Raw genomic sequence first — 15,991 nt, 5'->3', positions numbered from 1 at the left:
AAAGAAAAAGATCTGCTGTAAAGCCATAAAATACAATTCATCTTGTCGCGGTCCCTGCAAGGAGCGTGTAATCGCAATGACACACTGGTGTAATCCATTTAAAACACTTTGGCTCAGGCCTAGGCTGCTTTGCCTTCCTCTGCAGGCTTGTGCCATCATCTTCATTTCAGATATCATTTCACTGACTGCCTCCAATTAGCAAAATATGTGTAAGCTGCCTTGTCGTCCACCTTCTCCAGCTGCCAAGCAAGTAACTTGCCCTGGATTCCTTGCATGAGTGGCAAGAGGATGAAAAAACAAAAACAAAAACAGAAAAAGATAATAACGCGCTTGTCTGAGGCAGAGGTGAAGTGCAAGCTTATACGCTTGTCCACAGACATGTAATCTGTCTCGAGAGGTGCTCTCTCTTCTGGCGGCTGTACGCTTCGACTTTGTGAGGCAGGGTAGACCCACCCAACCCGACTCGGCAATGAGCTTAGAGTAATGGTGTCACTGGAGCGCTGAATCTCATTGAGGGTTGCTTGAGCAAACATTATCTCACACCGAACCTTTGCAGCGGTGTCTGGAGGGAAGGCTCGGGTGAGTTATTAAACAGTGTGTTTGAGTCTTACAGGGGTAAATATACTGTTGCCTTTCAACGCAGAGAGACCACAGGGCAACTCGCCATTCTGCATGAGCATGATTAAGGCTAATTTAACTAATTACTCACTCACAGGGACCAAATGAAACAGCTTGTTGGCATTAAACCGCGGATGATTTATACTCACCTATAAACTTTGCCCAGGACTGATGCCCGACCCTCATGCATCCGTACATCGTTTGCTTAACTTTGCTTATTTGTTAATGGACATTCTAAGAGGTCAATAATAATCGTTAAAGCTATTCAATGTGATGAAGCAGAGCAATGATAAATGGAGGTGGTTATCACGAAAGGCATTTAATGGAACCCACAGACGTCAGATGATCACTCGCAGGCTGAGGCTCATGATTATTATTCACTGTTTATTTATTTTTTTATGTTAATACAGGTGATGAATAGAGATTTCTAAGCTGAATGGAGAACTGTTTAAGCTTCAATATCTTCAATACTTAACTGTCAACGTATTGCAAACTATTGGCGCCTTTCTTAATATCAGACTTTTAATGTCACGTTTGGACAATACATCTTTTTTTTTTTTGACAACAACACAGCAAGGTTTAAGGTACAGGTCTGGTTAAATCCAGGCAGAAAAAAACAAAACAAATCGCTCGATTATGTTTGGGAAACATTGTAGTTTCTGTTTAATTAGCGAAAATCTGGTGGAACACAACGGATTTGAAAAGGGAGCTGGAGTGGAAATGCCCCCTCACATTGTAAAAAAGTTAAAAATCTAGTGTTTGCAGTACTTTTAACCACCAAAAAAACAAACAAAACCAAAAAAACAGCCTCTATTTGCAGAATTTCTCGTTCTATATACATACACACCATCACATCTGCCTTTGCTCTTGTCACATATGTTGACATTTTAAATATTTTCTTGGTTAGAAAAAAACAACAGCAATGCCAACATAATATTCTGGCAATTTTGCTGCCTTTTGCCATCCAAGTTGTGATGATTCCTATTGGACGTGCCCCCTACGCAGCCTGAAATATAGAATCTGGTATCAGCAAGTTTGTGAGTACACTGTATGTAAAATCCTATGCCATGTAATATTAATATACTGTATAAGTCCCCAAAATGCTGACTATATGTCCTGGAAATCTTATCCAGGTTTTTTTGCCACTATGCTGCCTACACAGGACATTGCGCAGTTCTGTCACTTGCAGCTACTTCTCAGGAAGACAGTAAGGAACAGGAATAGGACCCTCTCTTATCCTAATTCTAAGAAAACAACATTCCGAACAGTCAAACAAAAAGGCAATGTGAATTGTACATGCTTAAAACACCGCTATTTGAGAACATTGTAGGTTTGCCTCGCTCTGTAAACGATTATATGAATGAATTAATTCAGAACTTATTGTGACCTTGTGGATCCGAGGTAGCTTACCTCGCAAAACCTGGCGAGACAGCTCAATACAAAAAAGAAAGAATCGCTGTCGTCTAATAGTATGAAGTGACTGCATAGAATAACAAAGCCAGGATTATCTTCACTCATACACATAGCTTATGGTGTCAGCGGTGAGCCGAGAGAGTGTTATTTTGTCTTTCTTTTAAAGACAAAACCACACTTGAAGAAGGAGAAGAAGCCTGTCATCACTTTTCCAGTCCTACACTGAAGCTGGAATTGGTTTCGGTACAAGATATTGTGTAAATTTGCTCTGGTCCAGCTAAGGCTAACCATTGATGACTATCTGGCAAAACAGGCAATGGGGGAGGCCAGAATACAACCAGATCTTCTCGAAGACTTATCTTGTAAGCAATAATGCAAACTCTCTGGGCATATCACATTCCCCAAGTCAACAGTTCAATCTCACCTTCCTCGCCCACTTCTCTCAGAGCAGCAGATGCCATAATTTTACTCGCCCTCAACCCCATCCCCCCCACCCCTTTTCTCCGCATCCACCTTCATTCTAGGCCCACTAGATGGATCGTCTCTCCCTCAATCCATGCTTCCTCTGCACTTTCTCAGACGGCGAGATTGATTTGTCTACAGGACGCCTCTGACCTTTGATATGATCCGATAAGGGACGCATGGCCCTAACCATATTAGACAATCAAAGGGGAGAGGCACATTGGGAGTGAAATGAGGGTGTTTCCCTTCCCTCATAGCATACCTCTGCCTTTTTTCCATGATGGTTAGATCCACCGTCCATCTCCCGCCAAGCACTATCACATGCCCAGGGGGAAATAAAAGATGTGTGTTTCAAATTGCACTTTGCCTAAAGGCTCTTTGGGCCAAATTTAATTTTCACCTTACATCGATTTTCCCCTTACTGCCAATTCAGTGAATCCTAATGTTATCTATGGTGTATTTATGTGCGGTGCAGGAATAACAGGAGAGCTTGCTTTGCTTGACTTCTACATGTCAGAAGACACAGTATGCAGTATTTCTTCCTTTACTATCCGGGGGAGGAGATGATTGAGAAAATACCCTTTTCTTCACGTCAGCTCGTTGGTGCTGTATATTCCAACATTCACCTTTCAACAGCATTTGTTGGGTTGACTTGATCTTAGGGTTTGGGGTTTTTTTTTTTCTTCAAGTATGATAACCCTCACCAGTAGAAATGTATTTATTCATGCGTCCTCTCGTCTCCCCCTTCGGTTGCAAGATTTAGACAGCACACACGCAGGTTGATAGACACTTACTTCTAAAAATGCGCTGAGGGATTGCAAGCTTTATCTTATCTGGAGATGTTTGTGCATGGTATCTAAAATCCAGCTGGAATTTTGAATGGAATAGGAAGGGAAAAAAAAAAAGAGTTCTGCAACAGTTGGAATGCAGTTCAGATGGATCTCACTGCGATTTTTCTGCTGGAATACAGGATGTGCATGACTCTATTTAAATATCATACAAAGACCTGAATAGAAAGAGAACATAACCGAAGCAGTGAGTGTGAAGTTTAAACTGCAGTTATCAGCGAAGAAAAAAAAAAAGAAAAGAAAGAAACAGGCCAAGTGTAGGAAAAATGAGGGAATCCCAAGGTTGTTTTGGTTAGCAGTTAGCTTGCTTACTTGTCCCAGCTTAGCACCTCCAATTACTCCGCTTCCATTCCTGACACTACACATTTGGAACGACAGGAGGATGTATTAACGCGACATATTGTCACCGAACAACAAATTACATGAATAATGTGTCATTTTTTCACTCCTTTATTACTGTTAACTACAGCTGGTCAAGTTTAGAAACTACTGGAATCGCTAGGTTGCTTTCGTTAGCGGTTGGTATTTAGCTTCCTTCTCTTAGCATGAACTTCAATGCTTCTCATTGTAAATATTTTGCGATTCAGAGGGGTTGTTAACTCCGTAAGAAGATTTTCCTTCTGGATTTCATTCCTTTATTTGTACTGACTGTTATTCATTGTATTAATACACATTTCATCATTGACTTGAGGCTTTTAATATCTTATGCACTTTAAAGTTTGCTGCTGAAAAACACAACACAAACCTTGCGTTGGCGTTAAAAATAAGGGGAAGATGGGGAAAGTGACTTAAACTCATTCATTTTTTGGGGGGGAGTTTTCAAATATTGGAAAATTGTAATTATTTTTTTTTTTAAGCCTCAAAAGAAATGTCAGAAAATCAAGATTTAAAACAAGCTGCGATTTTGCTGCGAAACGATTGTCATCATCAGCGGAGCCATGTCATGATGTGAAAAGCTGACACATAAATTTTATCACTCAAGAGGCAAACACATCAGTCTGTACCTGTTTTGACATTTTAAGAACCACTGGGGTGTAAGGGCTGAGTGAATTTCCTAGCCAGCCCACTTGCAGGAGAAAAAAAAAAAAAGTTGACAAGTCAGACAGAAGAAAGGATGGGTTTTGACAGATCCCAGCCTTCCTTCGTTGGAACGTATAAAAGGGAAAACAAAGGGAGGAAGAGGAGGATAAGGGAAGGGGGTGGCTTCAAAGTAGGCGGCAGAGCTGCTGAGCCAAAAAAAGGTTTTAAAAACACACATCAACTCGCATGGGTACGCATGAGACACGATATCACACGACACAAAACCAGTATGAAGAGGAGAGAGGGAAGCAGTGGAGGTAACGTGAGGGGGATGCAAACCCCCCACCCCCCATACCCCCCCACACACACACCACCCATCTCTTTGGCAAGTCCTTGGCTCCATTTGTTTGTCGTCTTAAACTGGCGGAGAGCTCAGGAAGCCAGGGTCTTACATAAACCCTACCCAGTATGGCTCTGTGCTAGAGAGCTGATCCCTCCCAAAACCCTCATTGTTATTCTCCGATGATGCCGAGGGATCTGCTGAGCACCCTCAGCCAAACCTACAGCAGGGCTGAGTGGGAGGTGGGGTTACTGTGTTTACATGTGTGCTCTGTCAGGGGACTGAGCTAACTGTACACACAGGATTATGGAAGGATTGCAGTTTTCTAAGCTGTTAAAAATGTCATTATTTCATCAGCACGTAATCACACGGAATCTGTCTCACTGAAAACATCTCTGTCATTGCAGATTATTTAGCTAAAGACAACAACAACAACAACAACAACAAAAACCTCTGGATTCTCGTTCATGAACCCGTACAGATGCTTTCAAAAGCATTTAAAAGAGAGACGGGTTGTCTTTTGTCAAATTGAATTTCCACTCACTAGAATAACTCCCGAATCGCTAGATATTCATCAACAGGGGGGGGGGGAGATTTCAGAATGTACAATATAATAGAGTCGAGCACACTTCCACGGGTGTCCACTTTCTCCAAGAGATTACACCTTATCTCCCAGCAGCCTCCCAGTCGCTGGGCCTGTCAGGGGTTTGATTTAAATGTCCAAGGTTGGGCTCGCTCCAAAGGTGTCCTCTTTCTCTCTGATCAAAGATGATGAGACCCATCGGTCTGCTGAAATCCACGCTGTGCACTCTCTCAACCCCTGTATTTTTTGTATTCATTTTTTTTACACACTGTATAGTTGAGGCACGTTTAATGAAATATGCATGGCGTGTATTCCCTCGTCTCTTTCGTTCATCTCTGCCAGTTATGCAAAATAATTTTCTCATGATCTTCAGGAAGTCTACATGTCGATTTTCAATGTTTGGACATATAGGATTCAGGGGATATCTACATTGATGTTGGCACTGCATATATTTTTAAATTATAGCGAGACTTTACTTTATCTGGCTGTGAAAATACTATTAATAAATGATATGCTGTGGATACTATCCTCTCTGATCCACAATAGTCAGACTCTTTCATATTTGATAAGAAGAATATTTTTAAGTCCTATGAGACGATACAGATTGCCTCTGTAAAACTAAATAGTTTTCCAAACAAAATCCAACTTCCCGCTCTATTATTTTCAGAAATCTGCGATACTGGATGGAAAGGTGACTTCTGTGTGGCTGTTAAAATGCCTTTAAGGGATGAAGGTACAACAAAAGGTAAGTTGAGCATATTTTGATTTGATATAAGGGATGTTTTCGGCTGGCTACTTTCTCACGGCGGGCTTCAAAGGACACAAAGTGCTTTGCATCCGAGTTACGCCTGGAATTATAAGCGCGCCTTGGATGACTGAGTGAACGTGATCTCAGGTGGGAGGCTGCTAATCTGACGAGGTTTACGACACAAATGCCACTCAAGTTTCTCCTGTCTTCTTTTTCTTCCAAATACTTTGATTTGCCTTCCCATGATGGAATTCCCTCGGATCGCAAACGAGGAGGTCTAATTGATTTCTCTTGTTCATGCCGGCTTCAGCAGCATCGAACAGTACAGAGGAGCCCGGCACCAAGCTTCTTGCATTGTTCCTTTCTGTTTTCCTCTTTGCTTCCATATCCCAGTCGACTGCAACGCCAATAGTCAACAGGCCAGCCCGAGAGCTGATATGATATACTGTAATATGATATAATATCATAAATGTGTTCCTCGGTGCACATATTTTCATCACATTCTCCACCTCCTCATCTTCATCCGTTTTCTGAGTTCCTGTCATGTTGGGCCGCAGAGAAACTTTCTCTGGGCAACAACAATATGGCAAGTCGAGCAGAGCGAAGGGGGGATGGGGGGGTTGGCATCTGCAGCGCCGGGATGAATTTCAAATCAGGTATTGCTGACGAGGTTTGATGTCCTGCTACCCTGGGAGAAAAGTGAGGCAATGGGAGATAATAATAGGGCCCTGGTTTGATGAGTATTGGCATTCCAGTCTACTTGAAGGCAGTTGTGGCTCAGGAGGTAAGGTGTCTGCTAATCCCTGGGCTGGCAGAGATGTGCCTGATTCTATATGTTGCTGTTTTGGGTTTTTTTTAGTTTGTTTTCCGATAATGTATATCTAAGCATTCCATGAGAAAACATTCAAGCCTGTATCCTTTATTGCAACGAATGCAAATGCAGTCGTTCTTTGATGCTACTTGCGTTGGCGTGCTAAGCTAAACCTGGTAGCGCAGTCATGTGCTGCCGCTGTAGAGTCCCCGCAAAAGAAGGTACAACTCCACACCCTCACTCCATTCCCCATGTTTTCGGTCTCTAATCACTTCATCTTCCTTTTGGAATTTGCCGTTTTACATATTTTGGATTATGGGTGAGATTGTTTCCTCACCTCATCGAATATAGGCTGCGACGTATGTGTGTGTGTTTCAGAGGGAGCCTTTTGGGGGTTTTTTTTGGAATGGACCGCCTTGTTGAATGAATGGCTGCGGTTGGCGTGTGACTGATTAGAAAAGCTGACTGTGGCGTATGACTTCAATGGCCGGCGCAAACGAACGCAAGGCTTCGTTTGATGGGGGGAAAAAAAAATTCCGAAAGAAATTGTGCCATTCTGTCAAAAAAGACAATCGTGTTTTGTTTTGTTTGTTGGTCATCTTAGAAAGAGCATGAGCTTCCTCCTCAAACAGCGTGCAACGCGCCACTAACTTGCGGGAAAGAACACACTTATTTCCCTCTCGTCATTTTTTTTGTTTTGTTTTGTTTTTTTTGCTGGTTGATTCCCTCTGTCACCATCTCCTGACAGAAACATGCATTGCTTGGTTTATTCGCTCCAAACCACACGATGACAACGTGCCTATTTTCATCATTGTGCAATATTTCCGCGTCGGATGAAATAAAAACACAGCGGTCCCGACAATTATTGTGTGCGCGCAAATGTCAGGAGGTGTTCTTGAATTCTGTGTCCAAGTGTCGCGCTTACGCCGGTGTAGAACGCACAATTACGGATCGTGAAGTATTATGTCAGTCACTCTAAGGTTGTTGTTTTTTTGTGCATCACTGGTGATGCGGGGAAGAGTTGACTGTTGGGCTCACAAGCAAATAATATGCTCCAGATCGAATCCTATAACCTGACATTGCATTCGCTGACAGACCAACAGAAAAAACCACAGCTTCTGCTGCACCTGAGATGCGTGTTGTTCTATGAATCGAACTTCAGGAAGTCTTTTTTCTCTTCATGACTTCAACCAGCACCAGCACTTTTCCTCTTGACATCTAATTATGTTTCTTTAAAAGGCCCTGAAATCTATTTCCGCAGCTTCTTTCCTCAGTGATGGAATCTTACATGCGCATACAGTTTTCTGTTTGTTTTTTTTTCCGTTGTCCTCACTTTTCTCACTGAGTGGTAGATAAAGGTCATAAATCAGTGCGTTTAGCAGCCTTTGAACCAAAATGCGGTGGCAGTTAAAACATTCAGTCCAAATGAAGCAGTTAAAGGTAAAATACAAACAACTTAGGATTCTTTTTGAAGCTTTTTTTCCCCCTCATTTATCCACATAATTACTTAAGCTGGATGTTTTCAGAGAATATACTTTAAAAGTTCATCCCCAACTGTAAAAATAGCAACCGACGAGGTATAGCGCCATTGGTATTCTTGTTCCCAGTCTTCCTCCGCAGGTGAAATTGTCGTAATGGCATATGGAAATTTGACAGCTCCATCTGCAGAGGAAGATTGGATGATAGGATGACGTTCAGGAGAAGCCAGAGCTTAGCGTTGTGTTTTTGTCGACCATAGTTTCATGCCGAGAACTGACTTTCAATCTTTGAAATTGAAGTTTTTGTTTCTTATTTGCTGTAGAAACATATTTTAAAAATTGTCTGTACTAGCAAAACCATTCCACACATTGTGACGGCAGTACCTCCGGAATAAAATAGTAGTCTTTCAGCGATAATCACGGGATCCTGTCATTCTAGACTTGTATTGGGGCGATGCTGAAAACATTCAGCTTGCCATTGACTGTATGCTAGCCTTTAGAGTACTACAGCATTTTTGTAGGCCAACCAAGAAGTTGGCAACACCCACTAGCAAAAGCTAACTGGATACTTGATTATTAACCCAAAAAAAACAACATTATCAGTGGTGAATAAATGTTTATGAGACTTGCAAGTTTTGTTTTGCACAATAACCTCGATGAACGTTCCCAGCCTGTTTGATTTTGAAGAGGAAATGCAGTCGCTAGGTAAAGAGCTAACGGCGGGCTGCGAACGAACTGGACTGCCCACGGATGACACAACTACCGTACTTTGCGCTGCGTCTGTTTTTCGGTGTGATTTCAACACCACTTTTAAGATACATCGGCGCAAAAAATAAATAAATAAAAAAAAAATTCCCAGTGTCATATTTACTCGCCTGTTTCAAGAAAAACAGAAAATATCTTCAGCTGGTGTGAACCTCACAAATTTAACCCATCGATTTCAAGACGAGGGAACCAGAAGTTGAAGTTATCTATGGGGTTTTACAGTGTATAGTGTAGTGTTTATTTACCCTGAACCCAGAAGGCTTTTCAGTCTTCAGTGTTTACATCTTATTAATAATCTTATAGCTGGCACAGCCTCGAACATCAGCATTGAAATTTAGAAAAAAAATAAAAAATCCGAGAACCTTATAACTGGAAAACATGAACGGCCTGCAACAGTTCACTTTCCGACTGTATCGCATGTATCAGACTTAATAGCGTCGACGTCTGCTGCGGAAGACAGAGAGTGGTGTGGGAACAACTTAACTCCTGTCCCAAGTTATGAAGGAAACTACGCAGCCTAGTAAATAAGCAGCACAGGTGAGCGGGATTTTGACGTCACGCTGCATTTTCTAATCCGCAGCTTGGAAAGAGAGAGGTATTTAAGATGGTGTGCGCGACTGTGTGTAAATGTCTGTGTGGGAGTTGGACTGAGTTCACTAAATCATTCACCGCTTGCACCATACAATATGTACATGAAAAGAGCTGATTAGCTCCCATGTGGCTCCATAGAAATTTAAAATCCTACAACTTTGAATAAATTAATGTCAGCCCAGAATGAAAAAATGAATGAGTACTCTTAAATGCACATCTGTACCGTTCTCAGAGGCGTGACTAGCAATCTAAGGCTATTTCAGGTGTGATCTGTACTGTCACGCCGCTGTCTTTCTCCCCATCCGAACAAGGCTGTGTTGTCTCGTGCCACGCAGCAATGGGAGTCGTTAAATTTAGGCGCCGGAACATCCAGTCTCAGAGAGTCTGTGTCCATGGAGGGACACTGGCACCCTTATGAGAGAGACTGGCTCGCTCTGCGAGAGATGAGAAAAGTTTGGCAGCAAAATGCACAGGCGAGCACAAATGAATCCTGCATCATCCAAAGAGCATTAAGATGTGGATAAATAAATAAAACATTGCCACCGTGAGAGGCGAAGCAATGTGATAGCGGATTTTTTTTTTCTTCTTCTTTCATGTTGGCAGGCACAGGCATTTTATTTTTGGATGAATCCAAAAAAAAAAATCCTGAAAACGCCTGCGCCAGGTGTATCTAATTATCTGACAGCGCATCCTCATTATAAACCGGCCCCTGGGAGACGGCTAGTCAGCTTGCCGAGCCTTAGACCACAATCAAGGTGTTCCTAACTGTGGAAACCCAGGGATGCTATGGCTGCGGCTTTTCCATACAGTAGGTGCTTTTCATCCAAAAACTCAGCCGTAATTTCATTTCTGCGCGTTGGAATTAGGGAGACTCAAGAAAACTGTACCAACAGCGTTGCACCGTCTCCCAAAAAAAAGAAAAGAAGAAAAGAAGAAAGGTGCAAGGCAAAACCAGCAATACATGTTATTAGCAGCTGTTTTGACAGCCCCCTTACCATCTCCGCCATGCCCCGATTATGTCACTCGGATTGAAGTTTATAAACCATAATTACAGCTCACTACTGATACTCTCCAGGGAGGTGCAGCGAGGAGGCAAGGCAAAGCAAGCAGGCGGAGGAAAAGTGGGTGTGTGTTGTCAGCACAGCCACACTACAACAAACCTATGTCGGTGCATAATTAATGCCAGGAAGATTTGCAGAAGTTGCGTAACCTGAGCAACATGAGCAAGAAGACCTGTCTTTTCTCACTGGCGTTCGAATCCTCTCAGTCAGTCATTGATGGATTGTGTGTGTGTGTGTGTGTGTGTGGGGGGGGGGGGGGCTAGTTGTTGTGGGACTATGACTCAAGATGGAAGAAGACTGTTCTTACCTGGGACTAATCCTTAAAAATGATACGATAAATTCACTTGCTGACAGCGAATGATAAAATATCCACTCTGCTGCACTCGCACATGAAGGTACCTGAGCTCATCTTTCAATATTTCTTGTCATTTCTTGTGCAAATAAAGACATTTAAAGCAGGGTAGCTGTTTACCCCCCCCCCCCCCCCAAGTAAAAGTGGAAGATGCACGTGGAAAAAAGCCAAGTAGCGTGTCATTGTGCCACATGCGTTACATCCAACTCCTGTTCCGTCCAGCGTGTTTCCCGCTCGGTTCTCTTGGTCATACACCAGTAACCTATCTGTGGCACATGGTCATGATATGACCTCTCCTCAGTGGCCGTGCTCATTGAGCCCTTTGTCACTCCAAGCCAGCCGGGGAAGACACATTTTTCTGCTGTCTTCGTCCTCATTTGCTCCCCCACCCCCCACCCCACCCCTTCTTGAAATGGCTTGCTACACAGCACTGAGGCACACAAACTTTTCGGTTCATTATCTTGCATTTTCGAGCTTCTTTTCCACTTTTTTTTAACCCCCCCCCCCACACACACACACACACACACACACACACAAACACACTCCCCTCTGGAACCGCAAAGTGTGACTGCAAATCACGGGTAATTGGCTACATACAATCACTTGTCTGGAGTAGTCCTGACAAATAACACAGGCAAAGGGAGTTGTGTAAATGGATGGATTTAAAAAAGGAAGCAGTGGGGGTGGTGGTGGGGGGGGGGTGGTGGTGGTGGAGGCGGGTGGTCCAATCCTTGACAAACTCCTGCACATGAACACATTGTCAATCACCAGTCAAATCTGACATCAAAGCCTGTCAGATGACAGCAGCCAAAAAGCAACAAGGAAAAAACAAAAAACGCTGGTAAACTGGGTGAGTCACAGCCCACCCACCATCCACACACCCGAGTCAAAGCATCCAAAACATCAAACTTTCTCAACAACCAACGCATCAAATCAAATCATCATTTAACTCCCCGGACTGCCGTGAAAGGACGGGTCTATTTTCTCTTATGAGCGTGACGGTAACAAAACATTCTGTCAATATCTCGCCGCCATCTGGGGGAACGGCACGTTTTGTGTGCGCGTGTGTGTGCGTTACATTCTCTCCGTAGCGCAGCGCAGAGAGATGCAGAAATCTGCGTCCTGGGCACCTCCTCGCTAGACGCGGCACGACACACAACTTAGAGCCCAAATCAAGACTTGATTGCACACACGCACACACGCACACACACACAGACACACACACACACACATACAGCCCACTGTGAAGAGGAGAATTAGGTGCAGGCGGAGGGGGGAAAAAAAAGTCTACTTACTATAAACCCAGGCGGTTGAGTGCAAAGCCCCGGGAACTGTAATTAAAAGAGAGGAATTGTATAATTAAGGATGCGCTCGTGTCGGATCATTCCATTATAACGATAAGTAGCCGTTCTTGATTAAAAAAAAATAAAATAAAATAATAATAATAATAATAAAACAGAATAAAGAAAGGAAGCAATGTCCACTTACCGGGGCTTTTCGAGTAAATTCCTGAGGAAATTCCAGAGGAGTTCCTTCTTTCTTCCCTCCAAGTCAGAAAACAGCAATGATTTTCTTATTCCAAAAACAGGCCCCCCGGTTGAACTGAAAGAGACCAAAAAGAACAAATTCCATTAGAACCGGGAGGTCCCCCACCTTCCTCTCCTCCACACCCACCCCTCCACCACGACCCACCCCCCCTCAAAAAAAAAGTGTTGACACAACATCAGTGGCAGCAAAACAGCAACAAAAAATGAGCAACTCGCAGTAAATTTTAAACGGAATTGAAGGATGGTACCTGCTCGCTTTATCGCTGTCGACAAAGCCAATGAGCGCTGCAACCCCCACCCTCCCAAAAACAAAACAAAAAACCAAAACAAAATTTAAAAAGAAGGAAGAGAGACGGGCGGAAAACTGAGAGAGCGGAGCTTTCTTTAGGAAACGCAGCTCCTGCCTGCTGTCAGATAATACCAGCACACACTCTCTCCTTCCCGCTCGCTCTCTCTCTCTCTCTCTCTCTCTCTCTCTCTCTCTCTCTCACACACACACACACACACACACACACACACACACACACACACATATATATACACGCTGCTCCCGGCAACGAGGGAGGGAGGAAAGGAAGAGGCTGGAGACATGAGATGCTGCTCTCCTTGCTGCACTTCACCGTCCAGCCGCATGATGGCCAGATAGAGGAGCAGCCGCGGGGGATGATTTCACACCGTGACAACTTTATCTCATGTTGATATCGTACATTAATATATATATATATATATATGGTTGAAATAATTACAGACTAATATTACTGCACTAAACTACGGTGGCCTGCAGGGACAAGAGTGAAAGAAAGAAAATTGCACCGTAAAAATATACATATATTTCCCAAAATTTTGTTATACTAAGGCCATAAGTTGTAACTTGTTCATTCAATTTAGTTGTTTTGAGGGGACGAGATATGAGTTGTTGCCTTGTTTGTTTGTTTTTTCAATCGAGGCTACAAGATAGAATTTGCTCCCTAAATCTTCTTGACTTTGATTTTTGGGCCACGAAATGTAAGTTGTTCCGTCAGTTAAGATATTTTGAGACCATGAGATGTAAGGTATTCCCTCAGTTAAGATATTTTGAGACCATGAGAAGATATTTTCAGACCATGAGCTGTAAGTTGTTCCCCTAGTTAAGATATTTTGAGACCATGAGATGTGAGTGGTTCCCTCAGTTGAGGTATTTTGAGACCATGAGATGTGAGTTGTTCCCTCAGTTGAGGTATTTTGAGACCATGAGATGTGAGTTGTTCCCCAGATATTTTGAGACTATGAGATGTAAGTTGTTCCCCAGATATTTTGAGACCATGAGATGTAAGTTGTTCCCTCAGTTGAGGTATTTTGAGACCATGAGATGAGTTGTTCCCTCAGTTGAGGTATTTTGAGACCATGAAATGTAAGTTGTTCCCCAGATATTTTGAGACTATGAGATGTAAGTTGTTCCCCAGATATTTTGAGACCATGAGATGTGAGATGTTCCCTCAGTTAAGATATTTTGAGACCATGAGATGTAAGGTGTTCCCTCATGAAGATATTTTGAGACCATGAGATGTAAGTTGTTTCCTCAGTAAAGATATTTTGAGACCATGAGATATAAGTTGTTCCCTCAGTTAAGATATTTGGAGACCATGAGATGTAAGGTGTTCCCTCATTTAAGATATTTTGAGAACTCGAGATATAAATTGACCGTCTGGCAACTGAAGGGTCTCTGGTTCGATCCTCACTTCTCCTGGTGACCATGTCGAAGTGTCCTTGAGCAAGATACTGAACCCCTAATTGCTCCTGATGGCCCTGAGACGGACTTGCGACCCGTCCAGGGTGAACCCCCCCCCCCCCCCCCCCAAAATATTGACAAGCTGATGAGCTTATATTTGCTCATTCTTGATCAGATATGAAGAACACAAGTTTCCTTGAAGTGCAGGAATTCCAGTGCGATCACACTCATAATAAATGAAAAACCACTGTCCTGAACCCGTTTTTAACCACATTACATACCACCGACACCCTGACAACAATTCCAATGAAAATCAATGGAGTCTTTTTCCTCACGATACTTTATTTTTTCATTTTTGTGGCATTTATTTATTTATTTTTTAAACGTGTTGTGCCGAAAACAGTTGATTTATAGATAATTCCCTGCTTAGCACCACCCCCCCCCCCCTTTGTTTAAAATTTATATTAATCAAGTGGCCATGTATTTAGACCATTGATTTTTGGATAAAATATGAGCTTGGAAATCCAACAAGAAACTGCACACTTGTTTAAAAAGAGAGAAAAAAAAGTCCATTATGGTGGCTTTCATTGTCCGTGAGGCTTTTTTTTTTTATTGAGCCCATTAGATGTGTGTCAAATGTCAAGTTAATCAGACTTGAGGTGGAGGCCAACTATTTCTGTACTTGCACCTGGTGACTGTATGAGTCATAGCATGGAGTTGTAAGGGGTTTGGAGGAAATTAAAGTCCCATCATAAATAATAAGAGTCAGCTGGGGTGAAGCTATCATGGATGTTTTGTCAAGAGAACATTATGACATGTCGCACGGAGTGTAAATAATGAAATAAATAACCCTGAATTTCATTTAGCTGATTCAGTCCGGGTATTGTGCTCATGCTAGCTCACTCTCACACTGGGTCACTTGAATAGACACCTCCCAGTCAGCAGCTGATTGCACTCACTCTAGCCTCAATGTTTTATTCTACTAGTTGCCAGTCGAAGGGAACTAACCACATATGATCAGACTTGGATTAGGGCTCATGTGACAGACAATTCAACTGTCTCAACGCGATACATTTCATGACCTTTTAGAGGCTAACGACGTTAGCATACGTTAGCTTCCCTGTCCAGCAGAAAAGTGGCAACCTTAGCATGGCTTTTTAGTTACTTTTTGTCTTTCAGCTTAGACCACTGCAGAGATGAACCGGTATGTTGGTCTGATTGTATTTGAGAGGGATACTGCAATGAACCTTTACGTTTCTGAGCCATTTCTCTGGTCAATCCAACAACCGGCAACTTCCGAGTCCCTGCAGTCGGTGACAACACATAGATAACACATGATATTTACATGTTTACATTGGCTCAGGGCCTCAGAGATCCTTTCATGGTTGGTCAGCCAGATGACTTAAATGTAAATAATCGGGAAATTGTTTGGGTGGAAGCCGGAGGGAACCCACGCAGGCAAAGGGAGAACATGCAGTCCACACAGAAAGACCCCGTGCCCGAGCCAAGACGCTGGGTTTGTTTGAATCCCTTCACGTTCTCACTTATGGGAATCATCACCACAGTCCCAGAGGTAGAATTTACAGCAACAGATGATGCGGAAATTAGCTGTTTTTAAACATCTTAAAGTTGGATGAAGTCAAAAT

This window comes from Aulostomus chinensis, chromosome 24 (assembly GCF_037954235.1).
Source record: "Aulostomus chinensis isolate RoL2024-O1b breed Wild chromosome 24, RoL_Achi_v1.0, whole genome shotgun sequence".
NCBI classification, from domain to species: Eukaryota; Metazoa; Chordata; class Actinopteri; order Syngnathiformes; family Aulostomidae; genus Aulostomus; species Aulostomus chinensis.
The sequence above is the reverse complement of the archived record's forward strand: the minus strand, read 5'-3'. Positions refer to the sequence as shown.